At 33.5% G+C, this 9,046-nt stretch overlaps 1 long non-coding RNA gene across 1 annotated transcript; it reads left to right on the top strand.

Annotated features, from left to right (window-relative positions):
• Positions 1 to 7,931: 7,931 nt before the first annotated feature.
• On the top strand, positions 7,932 to 8,269 carry LOC125063014. The gene is made up of 2 exons (XR_007119449.1): positions 7,932 to 8,115; positions 8,206 to 8,269. It is a non-coding gene; the product is annotated as an uncharacterized LOC125063014 (long non-coding RNA).
• The last annotated feature ends 777 nt before the right edge of the window (positions 8,270 to 9,046 follow it).

Genomic DNA, 9,046 nt, shown 5'->3' with positions numbered 1-9,046 from the left:
ATCGCCTATTAAATCGTTATAAACCTGAACATCATAGTATCTTGAAGTTTAATTTAAAAATGTTCACAGTACTTTAAAATATTCCTAACATAACATTTATGTGCCTGAAACTGCGCGACCCGCATTGCAATGGCTTTTAACTCGATGTCATATGTGGTTATTGCTTACGTGAAAACTATTATGGTGACATTTAGTAAAGTACACAACGTTTTTATCAATTATCTGTTGGTATTTTTTCCAGATTTGTGGAATATATTTTATAAGTGCTTATCCAAGTGAATTTTTGGTTTGCAATAATACATATATGTATATTTCTGAATGATCCAAATTATTAACTGTATTTGTTCCATGAACTTATTTTGTCGCATATTTGTGTCTACATTTCATCAAACAAAAATATTTGGAGGACTTAAGGAGCCGACAAAAATGGCGGAACATTTTTTCAAAAGCCGCTTTTCAACGGGCGCTTCAGGGCCACATAGCCACCATACATGATGTATGTACAGTACGGGTACATGGTTAATTACTTGAAGGTACACAAGTATATTCACATAAGTTTATGCATATATACATAAATATTACATGTAAAGATATTACGCCTAACTACAATTTTACATTTAAAGTCCTAGTTTACAAGGTTGCACTCATCTTTTTTCATACAAGATAAGTCTGAATTTGCCATAGTTCGCCGTTATTTTATATAGTTTACGTTATTAATACAAAATGCCTAGTAAATTATAAGGTTTAGGAGATAAGATAATGTTTGTAATTAAAAACAATCTTTACCGGCTCTGCTGCACATGAAATGCCCGTCCGTTTAAAACAAAAGAACTATAATAATTCAGAACACAATAGTGGAATATTTTTCACAATCAGAAATATGTAATATATCAAGATGAAGCGCGGTCTACCTTGTGGCAAGCTTTTGTTCAACTACGTTCTTCCTCCGGAACATCATGCAATATACTGACCCTGTGTACTATTGTTTCGTATATTTATTACATTTTATATAGTATGCTATTTCCGATCTAAAACCTAGTTGTTTATAAGTTATAAGAGAGTTATTGTGAGAAGTGAAATTTTATGGAATAACTTTGATTGTTCAAACAGTCCTAATACAAGACACCTGCCAACTTCAAATACTCTCACTCGCAAGGTTAAAAAATTTTAGTTTAGCAAAAGTGTACATCACAGGATGGTAAGCTTTTCTAGAGAAAGTAACACCTGAAGATAGAAAGGCTCAATACCTTATTGTTTGACCTGAAAACGAACTTAGCACCTCCGGGTTACATGTGCCTTAATGACATCGATACGACTGAGCAATCAGTCTGGTACAAACATCGTCTATTATAAGATTACGTATGTATTACTTGAAACAACGCAAAAGAAGACTTATAGATAGAGAAATATTCATAGAAAATACAAATATGTATAATATTTTAGATCGTACACAAAGTCTGTAGATTAACCTTCCCTCAGTACTTACGTATCTTTGTATTTATTTCAATGCGTTTTAAAGGTTAACCATCTCAGCACTAAATTCATTGTAGATCGCCGATCTCATTATGCAAAAGACTAAAGAGGAAAGAAAGGGGATTTTCCACTTTATGATCCTTTTAGGGGGGAATAATTTACCGATAAATATCTCGAGACATCTCTGTTTATCGTTTAGATTCAGCTGATTCCGTTATCGGTTTTAAACCGCCTTTATTGTGTACGTTGCCCGCGACTTTGCGTTGCGTTATTAAACAATAGATTATAACCGCCTAAGAACAATTTAAAGAGGTTTTATTGTTTTATTATTATGAAAGGATCTGCAAATAATTGTTGGTGAAATAACAATTGTTTCGCTTTGTTAGTTTTTTTTAGTTGTTATTTGTCTCAAACAGATGCAGAAATGTATTGTTCTATCGGGGGTTTCAAACTAAGAGATAGATTACCTTGTAATAGTGTCACTATATGGAGGATAAAGACGAAATATATATTTAATAAAACCATTTTAACAGATAACAAGTAAATTTTATTAATATCTAAATAAATTTTACGTAACATTTTCTTATATGTCAGCTAGGTACAATTTTATAATAATATGTATGTTGTCTACAATGTGAAATGAAAATTCTTAGTCTGCTTTCTTTCAGGAAAATAAAGGGAAAGTTTGAGTCGTGAATTCAAAGCTGTGTGTATAATTTTATATGTGTAGAATGGGATGCTTTAAGAGCTTTTTTATTGCAAGAATTGGTTATGGATGAATGGAGGAAGGTTTATATGAAATGAAATTGATTGAGAATAAGAATGAGAGTGAGAATGAGAACGAATGGGGAATTTGTTTTTATAATTACCAAAAAATAAAATTTTAAATGACACTACACATTACGCTCTTTCAGATAAACAAACTTGACAGGTGCACCATCTTAGGATAGGTCTATGGTGGTCTATTTTCTCCCTGATGAGCCCACTATCTGTCGTTTACTATCTGCGGTACTATCAGCGTCTTTCGATAGACCTAGCATATGTATTATATCTGTCGCAGCCAACAAGCTAAATTAGCCGTTCAATCAACAACCTAGCCTCTTAACTTAACAGCGCCGATTAACTGACCTGAATGATATTCAGCCATTTCTTTCTACTTGGATCGATGACGTTTAATTACTTGCCTAGTCTGTTGACTGTTCATTTCAATTTAGTTCCACTTTCTGCGACTAACAACTTTCTGAAACTCTTCAAACTGTCAATACGGCGTCGGAAATGGCGCTTGTTATAAAAACAAATGCCATGGAAGATTTGTGTTAGCAAAACATATTATTATTACGTACATGTGTACTTATTATGATTTTCGAAGAAGTAATTTATTACATTTAAAACATATTACATCAAGTATTTCTTATGTCACATGTTTCATATTTTTTATATCTGTCACACGATCACTCTATCGTACGAATGGCCTTAACATTAACCAGGCAGTTTATTAAATGTTCTAACAAACGCTACGGCTGAATATCATCCAGGCAACTAGTTAAACGGCGCTGTTAAGAAGCTAGGCTGTACATTGAACGGCTAATTAAGTTAGTTGGCTGCGACTTATCCATTCCATTGGATTAATAAGAACCTTATTTTGAAAAAAAGCGGTTATATATTATATCTAATTATTTTGTTTTTTATAAATTATTGGGTGCAAATGAGCTTACGGGACATCCATAAAAGTAAAAAAAAGCGAAAATCTAACGGACAACTATGTTAATGGGTGCGATTCCGGCCTTTGATGGGTAAGCTATTTTTTACCTCCGTTTTGCAAAAGGAAATGCCTAGTGAAGCAGATTGTTGAAGATTTCCAGTCCTCGATGTTGTGAACTTTTAGGTCTAAGCCTCAGATGTGTGTTTCTGTGTTTGTGTTTTATATTATTATTATTATTATTTACTAAACACACTGGCAGCATTTAATAAGCTGATGCGCGTGTATTATGAGATTTGGAGAAACTTATCCAATCTATTTTTAAAGGTGTTCACTTTAAGCAATTGTTTTTTTCTAATAGGCAAGTAGGTGATCAGCCGTCGGTGTCTGGCATGCTGGTTTAATGTGTAATGGTTACAGTTTGTGTTAGTATTAACTATTTTCTTTGTTCATCAAAACTTCTTGCCTGCTCTTGATTTAGGAACTGGTAGTAAATGTAAATTTAAACCTTTTTTCTGAATAAAGTAAGCGTATATACCTAGTTACACCAATATTATTAAATATATTTTGAATTTATTTGATGTTTTCCTTCACCATACAACCGAGTGTTCAATGTGTAAATAGACCATTGGTAGTCCATTGCTGCACAGCCGGGGTTCGTATCTACGATCTCAGGGATGAGAGTGGCACGCGGAACCCACTAATCCGAAATAGCTGAATTCTTGAGAACACTCCGGGAGATGGGAGATTTCATAGACTTTTTTTGAGCTGTAGCTGGTGTCCAGCCAGCTATGCCTACCTGTTGGTATATACCAATGCGTAACAATTATTCTGTCATCATCCACGTGTGTAAATACAACAACGATATAAAAAGAAATACAAAAATTCATACAAAACTTCGAATCGCAGGTCGCATCAACCATATCATCTAAATGTAAGTCAAACAAAGGCATCCGAAAGGAATAAATACGAAAGAAGCAATAAAGTTGGTCATAAAAAATCATAAGCACCACACCACCACACCTGGATCGGACCCCTCCAATTATATGGATTTACGGCCATTTTCACCAAGATATAATATTTCTAGATGTATCTAAAACTTTATTCCTTTTACTACGTTAAGTTTTAAGTATTATTTTAATAATTTTAATAAAATAAAATAAGAAACCATTTTTGTCGTAATAAAAATATAAAACTTACATTTTGACATGTCCATTATAATTATAATCATAAATTTTATATTGATATTAAGTAATAAAGTTTTAAAAGCACTTTATAAATTCCTTGGGTTGTGTTGCCTCTCCGTGGCTGTTCAACCTATTCATGGCCAATTGTCAGAAAGGTATAAAGAGTTGAGTTGTCTCCTAGACGCCGACGAACATGTGATACTTGCGTTCTCGGTGGAAGAAGGCAGCAGGGGCTGGTTACAATTACCTACAAAAAACGAGTGTGTGAACTTTGAGTGTTAAGGGGAAAAAAGTGAACATATGAAAAACCACATCTATGATATTTTAAAGAGGTGTCAATAGGACTGTATGTGATATTGTGATAGATGGAGGAAAAGTGTTACAGGTTCGTGTAAATAGGCTGTATTTTTACTTTGGATGATACAAAGAGCATCTTTGGATATCATCGAGGCTCGTGCGCATGTGCCACAGCTAGTTTTATATTCTATTCCTGACGCCGACTGGACCATTTCACTTCGGATGGATGTTAGACGTGCGCACATGCGCGCGTATGTCCGATTCTTAAGAATTTGTTTTTATTTCATTAATTTAATAAAAAAATAGTTTTTGGTTCTGGTTTAAATAAAACGCCTACACGTATTACGAACTACGAAGAATATTGCAGTATCGCTACGCTATGGGCCCCATAATACGAGCAAAAGTTTACTGCGTAAAAATTCATTTTTGCACAACCTGTATTTGAACGAACCACCTCAAGAAAAGTGTTACTACGAGTAACATTGCCGCTTGTTTTATAATTTAAGTTCAATAATATATTTTATATACAGTTAAACACAGTAGTGGAATTTAAATTCAGCCTTTTAGCAATTACTAAACAAATTCATTAATACGATTACGATACGTTAACGAGATGAGGTGGTTTATAGGTTGATAGGTACTTCTGAGGTTAACGATCAACCACCGCATTAATATAAGCTTCAATATTAACTGCGTTTTTAATGGTTACATCATGACAAATCCAGTATCTTTGTATCTAGGTAAATGTCAGCATAAGGTACAAATTAAGGGTAACATAATATACAGCTTTATTTATTCAGCTTAATTTAGAAGCGGCGACATTTATAATGATGTACTTAAGTTTTAGATGATGTTAGTTAAAATATATTAAACTGTAATATCGTTTAAAGTTTTAGAACATCATTATAGTGACCCTGTTAAAGCAATAAAGTATTTGTATTTTTTCAAAATAAGGTTCATATAAAAATATAACCACTTCTTACAATAAAAAAGCTCTTAAAACTTCCCATTCCAACACATTTAAAATTAGACAACAGCTTTGAATTCACGACAGAAACTTTCCCTTTATTTTCCCGAAAGAAAGCAGACTAAGAACGTCCATTTCGCTTTGAAGACAAAATATATAAATAAAATTGTACCTACCAATGTCTAAACGTATATAAAAATGTCAGGTAACATTTATATAAAAAACTAGCAGACCGGCCAAGCGTTGCTGTGGCTAAGGTTTTTGTTATATTACATAGTAGTAAACTATTCAAGGGAAACGGTAGGAGAACTTATGTGAAAGGTTGGTACTTTTAACACAGCGCCATCTGTTAGAATTGTATCAAATAATAAACATATATTTGCAATAAATTAATATTGCGGGTATAAATTGAGATGTAAGCCATTCTATCTTTTAAGTTTGATATAACTACACACGGTGTGAAAATTTGATTGATATCGGTTCGGTAGTTTAGGAGTCCATAGCGGACAAACAACGTGACACGTAATTTATACATATTAAGATATACTGGAAATAATTGAGATTATAAAATAATATACATTGAAATAAATAACTAAACTTAACATAAACTAAAATATACTAATAACACTAATGGTAAATATAATAATGGTTTTATTAACCTTCAACAGATAAGAAAATGGTGTATATTACACTTTAATAGGATATTTTATCTGTAATAAATTGTGATATGATTAGTATTGGATTTTTTAATTCGAGTGTACGACCTTAAGCTTCATTCATTCAGGTAGATGATGCGTAAGACTAAGCTACTATTAGGATTTCTTTAAAAAAGTACTTTTATTAAAACCTATACATAACAATCAAATATACAGTATTTACAATTTTCTTAACCTACATAGTAATAATATAAATAATTAAAGATTAATAAAAAGAAAATTAAAACAAATTTAAATAGTTTGGTCCCTGTGGCAGCATACCTTTAACACTAGCAGCATTATATTAAAAAAAAACGACAAAAGAAAACGACTGGTTGCACTTCGGCAGTGCCGTCAGAAGTGAAAACTTGAATATTAACGTTGTGCATTTATGATATTTTGGAATGGTTAGGGAAAAATTTTGCACGAATTGCTTTAATTATCAGTATAAAAGTACTATCATTTATGTGCTAGAATACAATATTTATTTATTGCGCAATTGTACATAAACATGACAATTTATATTACATTAAATACGCTGTCTACTCTCCAAGCGTCTTACGAATTTTCGATCAGGTCACGTGTCCTTACGCGAGTTTAACATTTTTTACCCATTCCAAAAAAAGTGTACAACGCCGCTAGAGAAGTTTTCACTTCAAAAAACTCATTATCATTCTCTTTCTTATTAAAAAAAATTGATTAACTTAATGTATCACCGGATACACTAGAATGGCTGTAAATAAGACGTTATTTAATAAACTGCTTGAACAGTGGCCATGGTGTACCGCTTTGTCTTTGCTAATCAGTTAATTTCCCCTCTTTAACTCAACCAAAATGAAAGTGATAAAAGATTTTTTATATCCCTCGTCGTTCTATAAATATATTAAGACATGAAGCAAAGCAGATTTGGAATTTTATGTGATTACTTTGGTGCAAGAAAGGTGCAATTAATTTTGTTTAAAGCCGAGGATTTTGTTCATAATACATAGTATTTATAAGATGTCTTTTTATACGTTCATAGTAAATAAGTCTTTAACTTCCAATAGCGATACCTATCCCGAAGTTTTTGTATGAAATTTCGATGTAGTATCGGTTCAGAGAAAATTAATATAAATCAAGCAATAATATACAAGAAACAACAAACATTTGTAATTATAGATTAAATGGCAAGGAACAAATGACTGTGTTCGGGTATACTACGTCTCATGAACGTACACGGGAGGTTTGGATACAAAAAAATTAACTTAATATTTAACCTATAGGGGTTTGTGTATTACACACATTTTGTACACAGTGTATAGCATAGAGTTGTTAGCGCCTATTGGTTTTGTTTTATAGAAAAGGGGCAAACGCGAAGGAGGCTCACCTGATGGTACAAGTGATACCGCCGGCTATGGACATTCTCAATGCCAGAGGGCTCGCGAGTGCGTTGCCGGCCTTTAAGTACGGAATTGGTACGCTCTTTTCTTGAAGGACCCTAAGTCGAATTGTTGTCTTAAATTTCCTACACACTCCTTAACTAGTTGACAGCCAATTACTTAAACCTATACCCAACCCAACTTGTGAGTTAGCAAGACGTAAATGTAGCTATATCTATGAAATGCTAAGCGGTCAATAGCTTAGAACATCAAAGCGATGCACTTTCCTCTATCTATCCGTTGCAAGCAGAGTATTAATAGCCTCCTGTCTCCAGCTGGTATTGTACAATATAGTGTTCAATATCTTACCTGAAGCTTCCAAGATCGGACGTTTACTTGCATTGAATGTACTTTGGTAGCTAAACTATTCATTGGATAGGTAACATTTATTCGTTATGTGTTTCATTATTCGTATCATATAAGAGTAAGCAATTTATTTCTATAAATTAACTTTGGGTTATGTATCTAGGATGGCTAGGCTTCCACAAGGTCCTTACTGAACTTGTAACCTGGTGGCAACCAACCAGATAACCCGGTGGGATGGAGTTGTCAAGGACTTCGATACAATAGGTTGTTGTGTAGGAAGTAAGCAAGTAAGTATATATATATATGTATTTGTATGTTATATATATATATTGAGGAGGCTAACGGCATTATCATACTAGCGGATTGAGAGATGGCGTAGACGCCATTTTATACAGTCCCGTACAAAAACCAGTCTGTCGGCGCTGCTATTTGCGGCGGTCTCGCTGCGCGTTCGCAACGAATTCGCTGCGCACCCGCTCCGCCCCGCAGCCGCTCGCAATCCGCTAGTATGATAAGGCCCTTAGACTCACAAGGAGCTATATAGCCATTGATAATGATGACCATTTAATTATCCAGGCCGTCGAACCTTTGTTTACTGGTACTTGCTATAAATTTTCAAACCATTAGTCATAATTTTATTACCATATCTCTTGAGATTTTTTTTTTCACTATTAATTCCCCACATTTTCCAGGTTAAACAAGGAGACAAACAACTCTTTAACGGTCGTGGTCAAACCCCGAAGACATACTCGCGGTACCTGATGTACCAAGATTCCCTTTAAATGATTTCTCTGACTAAGCTTGCAATTAAGACATGCTCGTACGCGTATTCGAAAATGTTTACACTAAACCTTAAGATAATTAAAATCAAGAATTAAAAATAAAATAACCGAATATAAGCCAAGTGCAAACATTTTGCTTCTCAATTAAAACAGAGTCTCGAACAGTGTAAAACCATGTCGAAAAGTTGACTTTTATTTACGGCTTAAAAGTTTCAGATTAAA

Source organism: Pieris napi, chromosome 2, assembly GCF_905475465.1.
Source record: "Pieris napi chromosome 2, ilPieNapi1.2, whole genome shotgun sequence".
Lineage (NCBI taxonomy): Eukaryota > Metazoa > Arthropoda > Insecta > Lepidoptera > Pieridae > Pieris > Pieris napi.
The sequence above is the reverse complement of the archived record's forward strand: the minus strand, read 5'-3'. Positions and strand labels throughout refer to the sequence as shown.